This window comes from Mustela erminea, chromosome 1 (assembly GCF_009829155.1).
Source record: "Mustela erminea isolate mMusErm1 chromosome 1, mMusErm1.Pri, whole genome shotgun sequence".
Classification (NCBI taxonomy): Eukaryota; Metazoa; Chordata; class Mammalia; order Carnivora; family Mustelidae; genus Mustela; species Mustela erminea.
This window is the reverse complement of record NC_045614.1, coordinates 130827084-130849937: the sequence shown is the minus strand read 5'-3', so window position 1 is coordinate 130849937 and position 22854 is coordinate 130827084. Positions and strand designations below refer to the sequence as shown.

Sequence of the window (22854 nt, the reverse complement as noted above, 5' to 3'; positions counted from 1 at the left end):
CCTCCTTTCCCCTTTCTTACTTTTATTGTTTGTGCCTGTATGGGTGTGTGTGTGTGTGTGTGTGTGTGTGTGTGTGTGTGTGTATAGAATACAATGTAGCTTCTACTCTCTCTTCAACAAAAAAATACAGTATTGTCAGTTTTAGGCAAACCATATAATAGATCTCCAAAATTTATTTATCTTGAATAACTGAAACACTGTGCCTTTTGACAGTCATCTCATTTTCTCCTCCCATTGCCCCTAAGAACCAAAATCTACTCTCAGTTTCTGAGTTTGGCTACTTTAGACTCTACATATAAGTGATATCATATAGCACTTGTCTTTTGAGGTGTGGTTTATTTCAATTTCATGATGTCCTACAGGTCCATCCACATTGTTGCAAATAGCAGATTTCCTTCTTTTTTTTTTTCAGATTTCCTTTTATAATACTAAGTGATATCCCATATAAATATATAAATTTAAATCCATGTAAATATAAACATATCTATATCTCTATATATATCAATTAAAAGATGGATTAAAAATTACATTTTTTTCTCTTCATTCATAAGTTGTTTCCATGCCTTGGCTTAAGTTAAGTTGTTTTGATGTCTTGGCTGTTATGAATAATGCTGCAATGAACATGGGAGTGCTCTTCAAGATTCTCTTGAAGATCAAGAATCTATTCAAGATTCTGATTTTAGTTCTTTTGCATACTCAAAAATGAAATTGTTATATCATATTTATGTTTCTAAACTTCTGTATTGTTTTTCCATAATGGTTGCAATGATTTATGTTTCCTCCAACAGTATATCAAGGTTCCCTTTTCTTCACATCCTCACCAATACTTACCAATTTTTTTTTTTTTTAATAGTGGCTATTCCAAAAGATGTGAGGTAATATCTCATTGTAGTTTCAATTGTATTTCTCTGGTGGTTACTAACATTGAAAATCTTTTCCTACATTTGTTGGCTATTTTCATGGTTGGCTTTTTTGTTTTTGTTTTTGTTTTTACATGTTTATTCAGATTCTTTACCCATTTTTCAGTCGGGTTTTTTTTTTTTTTTTCCCCCAAAGATGTGTGATTTTCATATATATTAGATATTAACCTATTACAAGGTAATATGGTTTGCAAATATGTTTTCCCATTATATAGTTTGCCTTTTATTTTGTTGATAGTTTCCTTTGCTGTACAGAAATTTTTTGGTTTGGTGTAATCCCATTTTATTTTTGCTTTTGTTGGTGGGATTTAGTGTTATAGCCAAAAAAATTGCCAAGACCAATGTCAAGGAGCTGTTTCTCTATTTTCTTCTAAAAGTTTCACAGTTTCAGGTCTTACATTTAAGTCTTTAATCCACTGGAGTTGTTTTTTGTGTATGGTAGATATGGGTCCACTTTCATTCTTTTGCAAGTTAATGTCCAGTTTTCTCACAAAAGTTATTGAAGAGACTATACTTTCCCCTTTTGTATTTATGGATCTCCTGTGAAAATTCAATTGGCTATTTATTTGTGATTTTTTTGAGGTCTCCATTTTGTTCCATAAGTCTATGTCTATTTTTATGCCAGTACAATCCTGTTTGAATTATAATCTATTTTGTAATATAATTTGAAATCAAGAAATGTGATGTGTCTAGCTCTGTTCTTTCTCAAGATTGCTATGGCTATTCAGGGTCTTTTGAATTTTAAAACTGTTTTTCTATTTCTTTGAAAAATGCCTTTGGAATTTTGATAGGAACTGAATAATCTATAGATCCCTTTCAATAGTATGGATATTGTAGCGATATTAATATTTTCAGTCCATAAACACGAGATGTCTTTCCATTTATCTGTGTCTTCTTCAAAGTCCTTCATCAATGGTTTGTAATTTCCAATGTGCAGATATCTCACTTCCTCAGTTAAATTTATTATTAAATATTTTATGCTTTTGATGCTACTGTAAATGGGATTGTCTTCTTAATTTGTTTTTTTGAAATTTGTTGTCAGTGCAAAGCAATGTGACTGATTTTTGTATGTTGATTCTGTATCCTACAAATTTGTGGAACTTGTTTATTAGTTATAACAGTTTCCTAGAGTAGTCTTTAAGATTTTCTATCTATATAAAACTATGGCATCTGTAAACTGATAATTTTGCATCTTAATTTCCAATGTAGATAACTATTTATTTTTCTTGTCTAATTACTTTGCCTAGGACTTTGAGTACTTTGAGTACTTTGAGTATGCTGAAGAGGAGTGACAAGTGTGCGTATCCTTATTCTGTTTATGATCTTAGAGGAAAATCATCTGCTTTTCCCTGTTGAGTATGATGTTAGCTGTGGACTTTTAGTATACGGTTGTTACTATGTCGAGTTATATCCCTTCTATAGCAAACTTGCTGAGAGTTTTTACAAAGAACAAGTGTTGAATTTTGTCATATATCCTGCATCTACAGAGATAATCATAAGATTTTTAACCTTCATTTTGTTAATGCAATGTACCACATTTATTGATTTACAAATGATGAATCATCCTTGGATCTCAGGGATAAATCCCTTTTGATCAAGGTTTATGATCTTGTTACTGTGCTGATAGTTTCAACTTGCCAGCATTGTTGAGGATTTTTGGATATCTATCAATAATATTATCTTGTAATATTCTTTTATTTCCTTTTCTTCTTTTCTTTTCTTCTCTTGACTGGCTTTGGTATCAGGATAATGCTGGTCTTGTAAAATGAGTTTAGGAGTGTTCTCTCCTTTCCTGCCTATTGCAAACTACCTCAGATAACCTCAGATAATGGAGGCATTCTATTTCCCTCCATGTACTGGGTGAGAAAAGACAAGATTGGTGTGTTCATGTGTGATGACACAATATAGCTTCTACCCTCTTTTAAATATTAACTACAGTATTATTAGTTATGGGCACTATGCTATATAGTAGAATTGTGCCTTCTGCTTAGGGTCCTATGAGGCTGCGGAAGTCAGGCACTCACTTAGCATTCACTTTCCCCTGTGGTAGAAATAACTGGTCAAAGAGGTCTCTCTTGCCATTGATCTGTGCCACATTCAGTGAGGGGTGACAGAAATAAATTGAAACTTTTTTTCTTATCTTCTTCCTGCATCTATTCTTGGATGTTTGCTCTAATGAAGTGTTTGAATCTCTCAAATGGACCCCTGGAGTCCCATAAACTTATTCTTTTCTATGGGTAACAGTGTTTCTGTTGAAGGTTAAATTGTCCTATTCCATTATCTTGCTGACATCACTCTGACCTTTTCTATACATTTCATGTTATATTAATGATTATTTATATTTAAAATATTTATTTAAGCTCTAATATGATTCTTACTCTGACTACATTTTCATATAATACTATTATTTTTATTTTTTCTAAACCAGTTTCAAGCTGCTTGAGGACAGGACCATTGTTTATTATTTCTCACAATGTTAAATAACCTTCGATGTTGCTATGCCTAATAAAATCTTCAAAATGTGCAAATCTGATTCAGTTTATAAACACTAAATTAAATGTAGATAGGATTTAAAAAGATAAGCACAAAGATTAAATTTATGTTTTCTTTCTAGATAATAATGGTGTAATATAGTGAATAATTATGCATTTCATTAAAGAGGGGAAAATTGGTAAGAGTGAAATGATGGAGGTGATGCAATGGTGTGTCCTTTGAAAATGTTGATAAAATTTAACAAAAGGGGTTTTTTGTTGTTGTTTTGTTTTGTTTTAGTTTTTTTTTTTCTCTTTATACCACTCTGTGCAGAAAAATCTTTTCATCACAGCACCTAATTATCAAATGAGCTATGCCTTCAGACCAAGTCTGATCAGTTATTGATGATACTGTATCCCCTTTCCATCAACCTACTGCAATGATTCAGATCTTTTCACTCTCCATTTTATTACTTTTCCTCTACTATGCTACTTTTCACCACCACTGTGTTAGGTCATTGTTCAAAAGAATGATTACCACTGAAGTTTTCTAATCTAAAGCTGATTTAAGCTGTAAATAAGAGTCTACTACAATTTGTAAACACTCCTTGGTTCCAGAAATCCATTCTTCATTTGCAAATCCCCAAAGCTATGGCTGCACCGTCTATCATCATCTATAGTGTGCAAAGCCAGAATGTGATTACACATATTTTATAAAATGGGAACTGCTGACTACCCAACCCACTAGTTATTTCCTAGTAAAAGCATATTAGTATGATACATATATAGCACCATAATGTATACCATTATGTATCTAGTAATTAATTTCTTAATGACTTACTAAATATTTATGAACTTTTTTCTTATGACAAAATCTTCAGTTTCCCTAAGAGCTATCCTAATTTAGGCAGTATTCAAATAGAATCACTTCATTATGCTTGTTTTTCTGTTGTCTTGGGAACAATGTAATAACACTAGTAGAGTGTTTTCTTCAGAAATGAAAAAGAAAACATTCTGAAGATGTGTGAGCTGTTTAAAGTTCAAATCTGGAGGAGAATATAATCAATTGGGAGTATTATATCAGTGTACTAAGTGATAAAAAGATAGACAAATACATAGATATACAGATATGTAGATGGATATTTTTATGCTGGTGAATTTCATTATTGTGGATTTACTGGATTTCTCTTAAATTATTTTAACTGCTGAAATAAATGTTCAGATTGGAATGTATTGATTATTGTATGCTTTGCAATAGTAGCAGCATTTCAAAAGAAGTCCTTAAATGCCTGAGACAATGAAGCTTCTATTCTAATAGATCTCTTAACATAAAGTTTTGCTTAGTGCACAACCTGGATAACTGCTGCATTTCCTTGCCTAGATCAGTATTCATGATGTTTCAGTTTTGTTCTCAGAATATCAAGTGTTATGCCTTAATATAAATGGTAATTCTTTATAGAATAAGGGGGCAGAGAATATTGCAGCTGTACTTCTTCAGTGTCATATGACATCACATCTTTGCCCCCTTTGATTGAGAACCTGATTGCAAGATCTGATTTTGGCCTGATCTGACAGTTTGGTTCTTTGGTTTTCCCCAGAATTGTGACCTATAAATTCTCAGAGGATACCGAAGCTTCCTGAAAATGCCCACTTCTCAAGACACAGGTAATTTAAAAACTTATGATTTATAAACTAAAAATACCAAAATATAGGTCTCTCCCAGGGTTTGGTCCTAAGTAATCCCTTCTTTCCTGTCAACTTTACCCCTCTAGGTGATCTATCCAGTCCCATAACTTCTAATGTCATCTATAGCAAACACTTTCCAATCTTTAAATATATCTATATCTATATCTATATCTATATCTATATATATATATATACACACACACACACACACATATAATCTCCCCTCTTATCATCAAATCTATATATATTAGTGTTTATTTGATTCCTTCACTGGGGTCTCAAAACATAATTTCCTCTCATCTTCCTGTTGTCCTCATCTTCCTCCTCCAGTCTTTCTCATATCAATAAATAGCATCACATCCACTCTGTTGATTATACTAACCTAGGAATTATCATTAATTGTCTTTCTCTCAGCTCCCATAGCATACTCATCAGCAAATCCTGTTGTTTCTTTCCAAAATACATCTCATTTGCATTGCTACTGCCCTACTCCAAGATATCTTTGCTCATCTGGGCTAATGCAATAGTCTATTTAATGGTTTGTCTGGTTCTACTTTTGCTCCCTAATTAGCCATTCTCCACACAGCAGACAGTGTGATCTTTTAAAATCCATGGTACCCTTCTGCTTAAAATCCTCCAATGGCTTTTCATTGCACTTAGAATAAAATCCAAGCTCCATACAAGACTCTACATGATATGGTCACTGCCTCTCTCTCACCAGTCTTATTGCTTATCTCTCGCTCCTCCTCATTGACTTTGCTCTAACCGCACTAGGATACTCTAAGTTCCAGGAAAATGCCAACTTATTTCCACTCTTGAAGCTTTGCATATGCTTTTCTCTTTGGAGCTCTCTGCCCTCTGAGTTTCACACTGGGCTTTCTGTTTTCATTCAGGTCTCAACCCAAATATCATCTTCTCAGAGAGATCTGAAAATCAATCTAAATAACTACCTCAGTTCCTCAGTTTCATCCACTGTTTTATTCTGTGCATAGCAGTCATCATTGACTGAATTATCTAACTTGTATATTAAATTTTTCTCCCCTATTTGGAACTGTAAACTTTCTATACTTTTATCACTCTATCTCCCATGTTTAGAAGAATAATTGCAGTATATTAGGTATGTATCCTGGGAGGGTAGGGACACATGAGAGAGAAAAGGCAAAGAAACAGAGATAGTTTATGTACAATATGATATTGAAGTGCTTGACATTTAACCCACATTCTCCCTAAATTGGTTTGGGTAAATACTGATTTATAGGATTCTTGGATGCAAGAGATTCTTTGGACAAATTAGTTTGGAAGAATTCATTAGAGACTTATAAATTTTATTTGTCTATTATTCTATAAAATTTTACAGTTAAAATCTTATTTAATCATGTCTGATCAAATGAATCCTAAAGTTAATTGGCCCGAGAAAATATTTTTCTCCCCTTTTGACATATTGACCTTTGGAATTGCTGATCTAAATCAACACTGTCCCACTTAGAAGAGAATTAAGGTAACAGTAGGGTAATATCTTCTTTTTTAAGTTGTTTGAAATAAAACCTCAATGAGAAGGAAAGATATATTTGTTTTTGAAAATTTTGTAGGAATTAAAAATGGTTACACTGAGAGGAGAGACAAAAATATACTGAAGAGAAAATTTGGTAAATAGCAGTTAAGTGAGATTAGAAATCCATAAAATAACAATAGCAAAAATTAAAAAGGAAAAATGGATACTTTAAAATACTTTCAGATTTAGAAGAATAATATTGGAAAAAATTGAACAGAATGTAGTCAGATTTCTAAAAAGTATAAATATCAGACTTGTTCTTTATAAAGTCTATAAAAGATAGGATGACATAAACATGAATATCCTGGTTATAGTTAGGGAAAGTGATGTAAAACCAGACGTTTGAAGTTAAATCGAGAGAGATTAGGGAGATTAAATTGAGAGGAATAAGTCTGTGAAATTTATAATTAACCACAATGTGGAGGGATAGTTCTTAACAGCTGCTCTTTAAAAAATCCTGTTTTTAGCTACATAAAATTTTACTAACATGGCTGTAGTGCTTTGAACTTTCATCATATACTTATACTTTGCTTTAAAGCTTCTCAAGAGCAAATATGAAAGTTTGTCATAGATAGGAGATGTATTATAACTCCCAAATGAAAAAAAAAATAAAACAAAAAACAACAAAAAAAAAAAAACTGTGTATTTGAATTCCCAAGCCTCTTTATACCTTGCCACAGAATCACTGTTGTATTTTTAAACCTCATTCCTGGAAACACTGCAGATGTCAGATCAATTTAGAAGCCAAAGAATACCTTTGGGAATGACATGGCAGCAACTGAAATAGTGTTTGGCCAAATTAAGAGTGTATGCCAAGGATGCCAAAAATCACAGTAATCTGGCAGGTAGGGAGCTATTATTTAACTGTATGATCATTACTGGTTTCTCTACTGAAAAACTGTTGACTTTTTATGCAGTGAAATGGAGCCCATGATTTAGAGAGGGTATCTCTCTGTTTTGATGTTAGTAGTAGCTGGTTGGGGATTATACCCAATCAAAAAATGGAATTTCTCAAGGAAAGTACTTGGGGGGAGAAACTTTTAACAAATTATATTATATTTCATTATAAATGAAGCAATATCAATTTAGAGATTTTTTGTTATAGGCTCTTAATATTCAGAATGCTATTCATATTCTACACTACTTATATATTTCTTTCTTTCTAGTACAAACAAACTGGCCTTATCTTAGTTTGTTGCAAAACATTTCAGTTTTAAATTTTTATTCAGTAAGACCACTAATAAGATTGTAATGTTTTCTTAAAGATTTTATTTATTTATTTGACAGAGAGAGATCACAAGTAGGCAGAGAGGCAGGCAGAGAGAGAGGAGGAAGCAGGCTCCCTGCTGAGCAGAAAGCAGGATGCCCGGGCTCGTTCCCAGGATCCTAAGATCATGACCTGAGCCAAAAGCAGAAGCTTAACCCCCTGAGCCACCCAGGTGCCCCAGGGTTGTTATTTTTAAATAACTTGTTCTGTATATTCATTGTTCGTGGATCTCTGCTCTCTCATCTGCATCTTATGGTCATGATCTCATGCTGTTTGGAAAGAATTTAACTTTCATAATTCCTTCCATAATTCCAATCCCAAATTGGCCAAAATCGCCCATTTGCCTTGAAATGCAGTATGTGTTCTTAAATTTAGGAGAGTCGATGATACGTACAAATAGCTTCTTTCTCTGGACCCACATTATTGTCCTCCTAATGGATAATGCTCAATGATAAAATTATTTTAAAGAGGGAATATCTGCTATCTTCAAAATGGTGGGCTTTTTCTCTTTCCTCCTCCAAGGAAGAAAGTGATACTAAAGACTACCTCAAAATTATAAATGTATATCCTCAAAAATTCTTATTAGGAAATTAATTTCATTTCTGTAACATTCAAATGTAATCAAATAGTCTCATTAATCATATCCATATGTAGTGGAAAGAATATTAAATTTGACTTGTGTATGTGACCTGCCTCTTCCAGAGAGAGTGTATTTGGTCAAGTCACTTCTCCTAAACGTACTTCTTTGGTTAATGACATGAGTGTAATAGTATCTAATAGTCCCTAACCTAACTATTCAATAGTGTTATTTGTAAAGAATTGCAAAGAATTATTACTATTATAATCTTTGTCATCCTCATCATCACCTATTTATGTCATTATGATTAGTATCAAATTTAATGGAGTCCATGAAAGATTTCAGAACTTCCACATACACAGATATAAATCTGAACCCACCATTTATGGAACAAAAGGCAAAATTTAGAATTAATATACAACCAAATAACAAATATAAGTTTGACTATTTTTTATGTTTTCTATCCTTGATCCTGTCAAAATTTCTAAATTGTTGTCTGAACAAATAAGAGACAGAAAATATAAATTAGAAAATATAAGTGTTTAATTCAAGTAAAAGAAATTACTAAGTGCTTCTTAGCTGTTTCATGTCCAAATTGAAATCACAGAAGACACTTTGGGCAACCACAAATAAATTGATGATCCTACATTTATGCACAAATTTAACCCCTCACATTATGTTCTAAGTGATGTGGTTATATCAGTTATAGAAAATGACATAGAAATTACATTTGCTAGAGTTCTTATAAAAGAATGACACAAAATAAATTATAATATAACTTGAGTTAGTTTTGATATGCAAAACTTTATGCCCTTTATGTCATGTATGCTGGACAATGATAATCTAATGGAAAATTAGATTAATTAAATAATCCAGAAATTCTTTAATTAAATACACAAATTCAAGCATTCTTGACAGACTGAATAATCAGCACTGTTGAGGGCAAACTTCCATATCTAAGAAGAAAAACAAAGAATCCTGGCAAATAAATCTGTCTGAATCCTTTATCATTCTTTATAGGTTTAGTTTTTGCATTGTGTCTTTTCTGAGTTTTGCATTGGTTTTATGTGTTTTTGTATAACCATAAGAAATACATAACATGCTAAAATATAAATAACTGAGCTTGAATAGTCTGTAAGTAGGGTAATCATTCATTTATCCAGCCAGCCAGCCAGCCAGCCAGCCATCCACTGAGGAAACAAAGATATCGGAGTATCTATTTTTAACTGGCATTGTAAATACAAAACTAAATGTCACCACTTGGCTAGCTTAAAAATAATGATTAAAATCTGGCATGGTAAGTGCTGATACACACATGCACGTGCACACACACACACACACACACACACGCTCAGCATACATAGTGTTGGACAAAGCAAAGTATAATTTCAAATCTGCAACATAGACAAGGAAGGATACAGAGGAAAAGTCACTTGAACTAGGTTTCAAAGCCTGCCAAGGATTTTTAAGTGCTTAAGACTGAATTGTTCACTTCAGGAGAGAGAAAAAAAACGTGTGCAATGGCAGAGGAGTAGCATGCAGTTTGAGTTGAATGAGGTGGGGCCAGTTATATGATAATGACAAAGGCAGAAACTAAACCACTGAATACTTTGTAATTTCATCAAAGGAATTTGGAGTTTAGGCTGTGGCTAATATTGTACCCCTGCTGCTAAGAGAGCATTTGAATAATGAAATATGATTTTCTGTTTTGAAAATTCCTGTAAGCACAGTAAGTCTAATGAATTGAAAGTGTGTAGAGGCAAAGACATAAATTAGGAGGTCACCACATAGTTTCGTAAGACATAATGAGGACCTAAATTAAGCCAATAAAGTGAAAATAAGAAAATGTGGTGAAACAGTTTGCAGACTGGTTGGAGTCGGTGCTGTAGGCTGGTGCCTTACCTCCCGGGACTCTTCCCAGCCGTCTGTCCAGCTTGCCCATGATGTCAGTAGACCTCAGCAAATGGTTCTAGCGCTTGAGCCTGCAGGAAGTGGATGAGCAGCGGCAGCATCTGTTGCAGCTCAGATTCACCAGGGCGGAGGTGGACAAGCTGGGCACATTGCTGACCCAGCCTAGGTTAAGAACTGTCCCCCCAGTGTTGCATGGCATATCCTTGAACTGGGTGGACTCCACACTTGGTCATGACATATCCAGAAGCACCCAGCAGAAAGGACCCCAAATGCAGGGAATGGCACCCTTTTGGGGGGTCAACATGCAAGACAATGACATCAGCAGTGCACAGTCTTCTACCATTTTGGTGGCTCTGGTCCTCCCATGGGGATAGGCCTTCACTGCTACATCTGGCTGGTTTAAGAGCAGAATCGGTCACTGAAGTGACCGATTCCCAGCAACCAATCTGGAGACCACTGTGGCAAATTCAAAGAGGCACCTTTCCACATAAATCACGACCTCGGGCCACCGGTGGCCAGCACATGTTGACAGGCTGAATGAGATGACTGTGTCCCCAAACACTGTGAGCAGCTGTCTAGGAAGTAGGGGAATGCTAGGAGACAGAAACCATCCTGGAGGTCTCCAGCTGTGATCTCAAGTTCAATGATGCATGTTCCCAGTTCCCATTTTCACAGGTGTGGCCTGAGCAATAAGGTAGTGGTTTAGGGTGACTTTTCCTTCTGCCTATCCTATATAATTCTAGAGGGTCACACCCTGGTTTACATTTTGATTAAATCTGAACTCCATTTTGGGAGATATTTTGGTACTAGGATGGGGTCATCAAAATGTAAAAAGAATAACAACCCAAAATTTAAAGAAGAAAAAATGGAGATAATAAACCAGGTCTATAGTAATAGAGCAGAGCATCAACTAATCTTTAAGAGAGGTTTAAAAAAAGAGAGAGAGAGATTCATTGCCGCTGCTTTTTGAGCCTGTGTCCAAAATTGTGCAAGATGGCATTTCAAGGGCATGTTTTCATGGCCGTGTCTCTCACCAAGACAGAAGCTGGCCTGTCCACTAGACACCAGTGTAATATATCTCAGACTTGTTAGTGGGGACAGTGTCCCACTCTGGCTCCTTTAAAGAATAGTACTGGAGAAAGCAATAAGGAGAGTCACTTTGTGGTTAAGGCCAGGCTGTCTCCCTGAGGTGCAGTACTGGGTGAGAGGCTCTCAGAAATCCCAGCTGCACCTTTTAGTTAAACTGGTTACTCTTTGTCTTTGTAAGTAAATGGATCTAGAGTTGTGGAATGTTGTGTTACTTCTGTTGTTTGCTTATAGCTGAATAGAAATTAAAAAAAAAAAAATTGTGTGGGTGAAAAAAGGAAGGAATGAAGGAAGGAAAGAAAGAAGGAAGGAAAAAGAAAGGAAGGAAGGTAGAAAATGTGGAAAAATTTGATAGGGATATAGTGATCTCTTGCATGTGAGGTCAGGCTCCTGAGAGAGAAGGAAGATCTGCCAGATGGCTCTATGATTTCAATTCTGAATAAGAAGACTGTGTAATTTTTTTAGTCCAAATCAAAAAACTTATGAAAATGAAAGAGGGTTCTAAAATAAGCAAACCTTTGGGGCGCCTGGGTGGCTCAGTCGGTTAAGCGACTGCCTTTGGCTCAGGTCATGATCTTGGGATTGAGTACTGCATTGGGCTCCCTGCTCAGCAGGGAGCCTGCTTCTCCCTGTCCCTTTGTCCCCAGTCATGGTTTCTCTCTCGCTCACTCTGTCTGTCAAATAAATAAATAAAAATCTTTTAAAATAAATAAATTAATTAAATAAATAAACTTATAATGTATATATTAAAGCAAAGCAAAACATTAAAAAATTATATAAGTACAATTATTATCTTTGGTTTACATTAATATACTTTAATCAGATTCTAAGCAGTATCTGTCTCTCAAACTATGTCACAATTGAATGTATTTTTTAATGTGTCCAGATGATTTTTTAAGTAAAATTGCTTGCAGTGTTTTTCAAAGTTGTATTTTATGGTTAATAAATTTGAAGTAGTTGACTGCTTCTATTGTTAAAGTCCTATAGGCCAGAAATATTTTTAATTGAGAAAAGTCTTCTGTATTTTTCCTAAGGTACATTTAAACTCAGACTTAATTCTGCTAAATAAAAGATCTTCATTCTGTTTTTTATTGAAATACATAAAAATTTTAGCTCAAGTATTTTTACCAGCACTGTTTTTTTTTCTTTATTCAAAGTTTTTTTCTTTATTCAAACGTTTTTCAACAAGTATTTTCATGTAACAAAATTCACCAAATAAGATGACTCTATAAGGGGAAGAGGAGCAGGAGGGCAGAGAAGTAGGAGACTCTGTTTCAACCGGTTCCCTGAAGTGAGCTAAATATCTACCAGAACAATCCCCCTGGGCCTGCAGCTTTCCACTGCTTGTACCACCACTTGGGCTGGGCGCACCCCTGCCTGCCCCTGAGAGAGCCTGGTGTGGGCACCAGCCGGTGGTCTCTGAACCTGCAGCCTTCCATGACCTTCACCACTGCCAGCTCATGGAAATGGACCCCAAACAGCAGTCCCAACAGCCGCTAGTATTGGGCTCCCCCAGACCAATATCGCCTTTAGTTTTAGTAGCACAGGAATGCAGAGACAAGCAGAGGGCCTCCGGTGACCACTGAGATGGTGGCTGGGAGTGCACACCACCTGTGGGAGGTTGTGGTGTTCAGCGGAATTTGCAGAGGGTAAGTCTGTATGTTCTGGATCATCCAGCGGGGAGCAGACTGAGGCTTCTCTCTGAGGCCAAGGACTGGGTGTGGACAATTTAATTTTTACTTTACTTTTTGCACTAACCCTCTGAAAAGCTGCAAAAAGCCACCCAAGAACAAAAACCTGCAGAGAATAAAAACCTGAAAAATCTGTTTCCACAGAGCCCACCCCCTTGCTAGTACGGAGGACAACTCAGCCCAAGCAAGACTGACAGAAAAACAATGCAGCAGGCCCCTCCCCCAGAAGACAAGCACAAACAAAGAACAACAGGACAATAACAACAGGGTTCCCATAAAACTGTAAAACCCCAACATCAGGGGAAAACAATATATTAAAACCCTGGTGGGCGCCTGGGTGGCTCAGTGGGTTGGGCCGCTGCCTTCGGCTCAGGTCATGATCTCAGGGTCCTGGGATCGAGTCCCGCATCAGGCTCTCTGCTCAGCAGGGAGCCTGCTTCCTCCTCTCTCTCTCTCTCTGCCTACTTGTGATCTCTCTCTGTCAAATAAATAAATAAAATCTTTAAAAAAAAAAAAAAAAAAAACCCTGGTATTACCCCCCAAACCTGCATATTTCATAGATACAACTTTTTTTAATTAGTTCTCATGATTCTTCTTTTATTTTTTTAACCTACTCACCATTACAACTAGACATTTAATACAACATATTACATAATAACTTTTTACAATTGATCTTAATTTATTTATTTATTTATTTATTATTTGACAGAGAAAGTGAGGAGGAGCAGAGGAGAGAGAACGAGACTCCCGCTGAGCAGGGAGCCTGATGCGACACTTAATCCAAGGACCCTGGAATCATGACCTGAGCCAAAGGCATATGCTTAACCATCTGAGACACTCAGGTGCCCACATAACTTTTTAACTTGAGCTTTTTTTATACATATACCTGGGTTTGTTTTTCTTTCTTTCTTTCTTTTTTAAAAAAAAAAAAATATATATATATATATATAGATAATAGATAGATAGATACAAGCTTCAAGGTAATCCTTTTTCCCTATTCAATACTACGCCTATATATAAGCCAGTTTTAATTTCCCTATATCTCTGGAAAGTTGAGTCCTTTAACAAAGATAATAAGATATACCCAAGTACTGAAATAACCTTCCTCGCCCACATCAAGAGTTTATAACCACCTTCCCATTGTACTCTTCTGTCAGTGTTTCTGTGTATTTGTTTCTGGTTTTGTACTATATAAATCTTATTCCTGGGATTCATTTTGACTGGGTTTTTCTTTCTTTCCTTCTTTTTTTTCCTTTCTTGTCTTTTACTTTTGTCCATCTTTTTGTTTGTTCATTTTTGGTTTGTGTACCTTATCTTAGTTTTGGGACTCATTATGGCTATTTTTTTTCTTTTTTTCCCCTCTCTTTTTCTTTCTTCTTTCTTTTTGGTGGTGATTCCCGATTGCTCCAGAACTTTCCATGGGGCACTTTGACTGGATGGTGGTTAATATATTCAGCTATACATCCCTTCAACCACCTCTCACCAAAATGACTAGGAGGAGGAACACCCAACAGAGAAAAAATTCAGATACAGCAACCTCTGGCACAGAACTATTGGATATGGTCATAAACAATATGTTGGAAATGGAATTCAGGGTAAAACTTGTCCAGGTAATGGCTAGGTTGGAGAAGACCATTGGTGGCAAAAAAGAATCTGTAAGGGCAAAAGTGAGAGCTGGCCTGGCAGAAGTAAAAAAAAAAAAAAAAAAAAAAAAAAGCTATTAATGAGATCCAATCTAATCAAAATACTCTATCAGCTAGGGTAACTGAGGCAGAAGATCAAATTAGTGATTGAGAAGGCAAACAGATAGAAAAGCAGGATCAGGAAAAGGCCTGGAACAAACAATTAGAAGCCATGGAAACAGAATTAGGGAGATAAATGACACCATGAAACATTCCAAAGTCAGAATTATTGGGATCCCTGAGGGAGAGAGAAGACTAGAAGATATAGTTGAACAAATACTGGATGAAAATTTTCCTAATCTGGGGAATGGAACAGTGTTCATGCCCTAGAGGCAGAAAGGACACCCCCAAGATCTACTGTTTAGAAAGACATCTAGACCCTTATTGTGAAATTCAGGAATCATAATTTCAGACAAGATGTCTTAAGGGGCAGCTAAGGAGAAGAGATTCCTTATGTACAGAGTAAGGACCATCAGAAAAATGTCAGACCTGTCCACAGAAACCTGGCAAGTCAGAAAGGGTGGACAAGACATATTCAGAGCACTAAGTGAGAAGAACATGCAGCCAAGAATACTTTATCCAAACATTCAGCTCACATTTAGAATGGATGGAGAAATCAAGAGTTTCCAAGTCCAGCAAGGTTTAAAAGATTATGTGACCACCAAGCTAGCACTACAAGAAATACTAAGTGAGGTTCTATAAAAGAAGAAAGAACCCAAGAGTGACATAGAACAGGAAGTTACAGAGATAATGTATAGAATCAAGAACTTCACAGGCAACATGATTTCAATAAAAACTTATCTCTCAATAATCACTCTCAGTGTGAATGACATAAATGCAACCATAAAAAGGCACAGAGTTACAGTCTGGATAAAACAACAGAACCTCTTCATATGCTGTCTACAAGAGATACATTTTGAACCTAAAGATATATCCAGAGTGAAAGTGAAGGGATGAAGAAACATCTTCCATGCAAATGGACCTCAAAACAAAGCTGGGGTAGTGATTCTCATATCAGATAAATTAGATTTTAAGCTAAAGACTTTAAGCAGAGATACAGGAGAACACTACATCATCCTTAAAGGGTCTATCCACCAAGAAGATCTAACAATTGTAAATATTTATGCCTCCAATGTGGAAGCAGCAACTACATAAACCAAATGTTTTTAAAAAAATTAAAAAGTTGTATTGATATGAATACATTCATTGTTGGGAATCTGAACACATCACTCTCAACAATAGATCACTTAAGCAGAAAATCAACAAAGAAATAAGAGCTTTGAATGACACATTGAACCAGAAGGACCTCATAGATATACACAGAACATTCCACCCTAAAACAACAGAATACTCATTCTTCTCAAGTGCACATGGAACTTTCTCCAGAATAGACCACATACTGGATCACAAATCATGGCTCAACTGATACCAAAAGATTGATATTATTCCCTGCACATTCTCAGACCACAATGGTTTGAAAGTGGAACTTAATCACAAGAAAAACTTTGGAAGGAATTCAAACACATGGAAGCTAAAGACCATCCTGTTCAAGAATGTTTGGATCAACCAGGAAATCAAAGAAGAACTTAAACAATCCATGGAAACCAATGAGAATGAAGACACATTGGTCCAAAACCTATGGAATACAGCAAAGGCAGTCCTAAGGAGGAAATACATAGCCATCCAAGCCTCACTCAAAAAACTGAAAAATCCTGAATACACCAGCTAATAGGATCCAACAGTGCATTAAAAAGATTATCCGCCATGACCAAGTGGGATTTATCCCTGGGATGCAAATGTGGTTCAACTTTTGCAAATCAATCAATGTGATAGAACAAATCAAAAAGAGAGAGAAGAACCACATGGTCTTCTCAATTGATGCAGAAAAGGCATTTGACAAGATACAGCATTCTTTCTTAATTAAAATGCTTCAAAATATAAGGAAAGATGGAACATTCTTCAGCTTCATAAAATCATCTATGAAAAGCCCACAGTGAATATCATTCTCAATGGGGAAAAACTGACAGCCTTCCCACTGAGATCAGGAACATGACAAGGATGTCTACTCTTACTATTGTTGTTCAACATAGTACTAGAAGTCCTAGCAACAACAATCAGACAACAAAAAGAAATAAAAGTTATTCAAATTGGCAAAGAAGAAGTCAAACTCTCTCTCTCTTCCCAGATGACATGACACTTTACATGGAAAACCCAAAGGCTCCACTCCCAAACTAATAGAACTCATACAGCAATTCAGTAATGTCGCAGGATACAAAATCAATGCACAGAATCAGTTGCTTTCTTATACACTAGCAATGAAAATATAGAAAGGGAAATTAGAGAATCAATTGCATTTACTATAGTACCAAAAACCATAAGATACCTTGGAATAAACCTAACCAAAGAGGTAAAGGATCTGTACTTGAAGAATAACAGAACACTCAAGAAAGAAATTGAAGACAAAAAACGATGGAAGAGAATTCCATGCTCATGGATTAGAAGAATAAACATTGTTAAAATGTCTATAACTGCCTTGAGCAATCTATACTTTTAATGACATCCTGATCAAAATTCCACTGGCATTCTTCAGAGTGCTGGAACAAAGAACCCTAAAATTTGTATGGAACCAGCAAAGACCCCAGATCACTGAGGAAATGTTCAAAAAGAAAAACAGAGCTGGGGGCATCATGTTGCTTGATTTCAAGCTTAACTACAAAGCTGTGATCACCAAGACAGCCTGGTACTGGCACAAAAACAGACACATAGACCAGTGGAACAGAGTAGATAGTCCAGATATGGACCCTCAACTCTATGGTCAAATAATCTTTGACAAAGCAGGAAAAAATATCTAGTGGAAAAAAGTATCTTCAGTAAATGGTGCTGGGAAAATTGGACAGCTACATATAGAGGAATGAAACTCGACCATTCTCTTACACCATACACAAAGATAAACTCAAATGGATAAAAGCCCTCAAAGTGAGGCAGGAATCTATCAAAATCTTGGAGGAGAGCATAGGCAGTAACCTCTTCAACATCAGCCATAGCAACTTCTTTCAAGACACATCTCCAAAAGCAAAGAAAACAAAAGCAAAATGAACTTTTGGGACTTCATCAACATCAAAAGCTTCTGCACAGTAAAGAAACAGTCAACAAAACAAAGAGGCAACCCATGGAATAGGAGAAGATATTCTCAAAATGAAACTACAGACAAAGGGCTGATATCCAAGTTCTATAAAGAAGTTCTCAAACTCAACATCCAAAAACAGAAAATCATGTCAACAAATGGGCAAAAAACATGAACAGATGCTTCCCCAAAGAAGACATACAAATGGCTAACAGACACATGAAAAAATGTTCATCATCACTAGCCATCAGGGAGATTCAAATCAAAACCACATTGAAATAGCTCCTTACACCAGTTAGAATGGCCAAAATCAACAGGGCAGGAAACAAGTGTTGGAGAGGATGTGGAGAAACGGGAACCCTCTTATACTGTTGGTGGGAATGCAAGTTGGTGCAGCTACTTTGGAAAACAGTGTGGAGATTCCTCAAAAAATTAAAAATAGAGCTACCCTATGACCTTGCAATTGCACTACTGGGTATTTACTGCAAAGATACAGATGTAGTGAAAAGAAGGGCCAATGTACCCCAGTGATCATGGCAGCAATGTCCACAATAGCCAAACTGTGGAAAGAGCCTAGATATCCTTCGACAGATGAATAGATATAGATGATATGGTCCATATGTACAATGGAATATTACTAAGCCTTCAGAAAGGATGAATACACAACTTTTACATCAACATGGATGGGACTAGAGGAGATTATGCTGAGTGAAATAAGTCAAGCAGAGAAAGTCAATTATCATATGGTTTCACTTGTGGAGTATAAGGAATAACATGGAGGACATTAGGAGAAAGAAAGGAAAAGCAAATTGGGGGAAATCAGGGGGAAGGCAAAGCATGAGAGACTATGGACTCTGAGAAACAAACTGAGGGTTTTGGAAGGGAGACGGGTGAGGAAGATGGGTGAGCCTGGTGGTGGGTATTAGGGAGACACATATTGCATGGGAACTGGGTGTGGTGCATAATCAATGACTTTTGGAACACTGAAAAAAAAAATAAAGATGTTAAAATTTTAAAAATTTTTAAAAAGATGTCTCTATAATTCTTTTCAATATCTCATCAAACTTAGTCGCTGCTATAAACAAAGGCTGTCTCAATTTCATTCCATCCTATTACAGAATATTAATTTATTCAGTTAAAAAAGAACCTTTAAAAGTTTTTCTCAGATACAAGTTATTGTGTAGCTCAAGTGTAGATTTTCAGAAATAAATTATGTACCGTTTGAGCTCTCACCACCTGATTTTTTTAGATTTTTTAAATTTCTGTATGAAAAATTTTATTCCTTCTATTTCCAAGTATTGTTTCAATTTTCTGAGAGTGTTGAAGTTGACATTTTTAAAAAAAGATTTCCAAGAAAAGAGTGAAAATTAACCAAAATTTAGAAAACTCTTTCACAATGTAGTTCAGTACTATTGTACTTAGATTGATTTACAAGGTTGCTTTAAAAACTGAAACATCTATATAAATTTCTTGATGGTGGGAAACAAAGAGAAAGTATCAAAACCTCCATGTAAGTGGCTTTTGTGTATTTAAAGAAGTTCTGGTTTATGGCTTGCATATTAGACTGGCAATATACTAAAATTGTTAGGAGATAATTATTAAGTTTGTGTGTACAAAACAAATTCCAAATATATTCTCTCTCTGTACATTTTTAATTCAGAAAGAATATTGCTTTTATTATAACTTCATGATCTACAAATTTTTATATTTTATCTCTGTAAAAGCTTATCATTTTAGTCTTTAAGGTTGAAGTTTTAACTATTTTAGAATTATAATCACAATATATCTCAGATGTTTCACCATAAAATAATTAATTTCCAAAGCTTTAGAGGGACACCTGGGTGGCTCAGTTGGTTGAGCATCAGCCTTCGGCTTGGGTCATGATCCCAGGGTCCTGGGTTTGGGTCCCAGGTCAGGCTCCCTGCTTGGCAGGAAGCCTGCTGCTGCCTCTCTCACTTCCCATGCTTGTGTTCCCTCTCTCACTCTCTATGTCAAATAAAAAAATAAAATCTTTAAAAAAAAAAAACCTTTAGAGTCCATTGATTAGATGAAAATATAACTATTATTGGAATTAAACTTACTTTCTATTTAAAATAACTTGAGAAAATTTAAACCATGTATCATTTAACCCTTTGCAAAGTTCTTCTTTGGAAAATAGAGCTAACCCATGAACAGTTGTTGCTATACTTTTTGTATATGCATAAGAAAAATTGAGTTCGAAAAAGTGAAATTAACTTAGAATAGTCATTTAATCTAAATGGAAACACATATTTCACAGCATGATATATATAAACCCACTTTCTGTATTAAATCAAGATCTACTGGCATGATTTTCTTTTTAAAATTTTAAACTAAATGCTATTGTTTCCCCCTGAAGATTTGGTTTTCCTGTGACATGTGATATCATAGCTCCACATAAAGTAGATAAAGTTACAAATATTCTGTGCAATTCACAGCAACATTTACTAATAGATTTCATACTAAATATCTATTTCTTAGATTTTAAATTTTTTTCCTCTGCTGCTAAAAGTTTATTGTAAAATGAACATTCCAGTAATCAGTGAAAAATTATTTATAAATATTCAGCATAAAATATGTTATCCTAGATATGGGTCACTGGTTCATTTACTCATCAAGGGAAGTAAGAGATAGTTTGAAGTAGGATGAGGAGTTCAACTTGGGCATGGCTAGTTGATACATACAATTGGTAATAACCAGGAAATATTAGTGAATATTGCTTTGAAGTACAAGAGCATTGTGAAAGAAATACGAATTTGGAAGTTTTCAGCATATGGGTGAAACCACATGAGATGAAAGATTAAGTAAGACATTTTCAGCACTGATACTTATTGAGCAGTTTCTGGGAGGTCTTTGGACATTCACAACAAAGGAGAGAATGTAATGTTATTAATTTATTTGAAATGACTTGTGTATGGGTTTCTTGTAGCTGCTGTAACAAATTACCCCAAATTTGGTGGTTTAAAACACATGAAGTCTATTTTCTCACAGTTCTGGATGCCAGAAGTCCACAAAAAGTATTACCCGCCTGAAGCAAGGTGTGTGCATGGACACATTCCCTCTGGAGGCTCTGGAGGAGAATTTGTTCTTTGCGTTTTTCAGCTTCTGGGGGCTGCCAACATTCCTTGGCATATGGCCACATTACTCCCATCACTGCTTTTTTTTATAATATTGTCTATCTTTCTTCCTCTATGGTAAAATATCCCTCTGTTTCCCTTATAAGTTTACATGTATTTACATTTAAAGCCCATTCAGATAATCCAGGATAATCTCCCCATCTCAAGAATTTTAATTTAATCACATCTATGAAGCCCTTTTTACCATGAGAGGTAACTGCTGTTCTATGGATTAGGATGTGGATATTTTTGGGAGCAGGAGGCTAATATTAGCTTACCATAACGTGTATCTATCTGATCACCATCAGTGTTGAGTTTTTCATCCTCTCTCTATTACCACTCCTGAATTTGGAAGACTTAATACAAAAAAAAAAGTATTAATGTTTCATAATTTTTTATTACTTTAAATGACATTTTGGATATTTTGTATGAAATAAAATGTTATTGAAAGAATTTTATTTAAAACATTTTTTTCAATATGACTACCAAAAAATTTAAAAGTGCATTGCAATTCTATTAACATTGCATTTCTATTAGCACTGGTATAGAATGTGTATGAGTTTCAGTCTCTTCATCTTACAGAGAAATTGCTGTTTCCTACAAATAAGTAGTTAAAATTCTTGAAAGCTGTGCACTATGTTAATTAAATGCTCAATTTTATTCTATGGATGTACTTTGCTCTATTGTAATCCATATTCATTCAAACTATTTATTGCCGCTTTTCTCCATTTCACAGCAACAAATCAAAAGGACTTCATGTGAAATTATTGACTACTCTATGCCTCTCAGCCTCAAATAACCCCTAATTCTATGCACCTGGGAGCCAAAGCAAATCATAAGGAGCCACGCACACTGCTCTGATGAAGCATCTCTGGAAGGAAGTCTCACATGCTGAGTGCCAGACTGACTGGCAGTCTCTTAGAACTGAGAGGAAATAAGGTAATTTTTAAGAGTTTGATAATTTCCTTCAAAAGACGTTGTAGTCTAAAGGGTGAAGGGGGGTGAGGAAATAAGTGGAAAATGTTTTTAGTGGGGATGGATCCAAGGGGAACTTGTAGGAACAAAAGAGTCTTCCAGGAAAGAAGGTTGTGATTTGATAGGACACTGTATATGGGCCTGAGGGAAGAGGTGAAGAAGAGTGACCAGAGGAGAAAATCTAGAAGATTCTAAGCAGTAAAGTCTGGTGATAGGGAGAAGAAAGGACACTACTATTTACCAAGCTTCTACTGTTAACCAGGTACTTTCATATATGTTATACAAATACACTTATAATATTTGGTTTTACAGGCAAAAATTTGAGGTGCGGAGACAAGAAATGATTTTCCGAAGGTCACACAACTAATAAGTATCAAGGGCAAGTTTAGGATCTGTTAATTAGTGGGTTGATATTCTTTAGAGTATTAAAGCTACACTAAAAGGTGAATCTGTGAGTGTGGAAAACATGGCAAATGACTTGAGAAAATTTGGGAAATTTCAGTGATAGTAATCTATGTGTGATTGAAGTGGGGAAGGAGAAGTGGTAGGCTAGGGAAGTATTTGTACCTGGAACTGTTTGTAGCAGCTGTGGAAACACATCACCAAAGGGCTCAGAAGAAATGGAATATTGGTTGGCCTTTTAACTAGTTTAGTTTTTAACTTGACCAGCTCGCCGGCATTACACTATATTTGTAATAAGCATAGACCTTTGGATTTTTATATAAGTACCTATAAGAAATATAAGCATATTTAAACTTCAGCCTCCCAGAGACCTGAA

General features: G+C 35.4%; 1 long non-coding RNA gene and 1 pseudogene across 2 annotated transcripts in view; both read left to right on the top strand.

Moving 5' to 3' along the window:
- LOC116590379 overlaps window positions 1-21991 on the top strand; it is a 158113-nt gene extending 136122 nt beyond the window's left edge. For both annotated transcript variants that reach the window (XR_004285572.1, XR_004285573.1), the window contains exons 2-3: window positions 4990-5056; window positions 21838-21991. This is a non-coding gene — a long non-coding RNA (uncharacterized LOC116590379). The remainder of the gene's footprint in view (window positions 1-4989; window positions 5057-21837) is intronic.
- On the top strand, window positions 10417-10970 carry LOC116590375 (annotated as a pseudogene).
- Window positions 21992-22854: the final 863 nt, after the last annotated feature.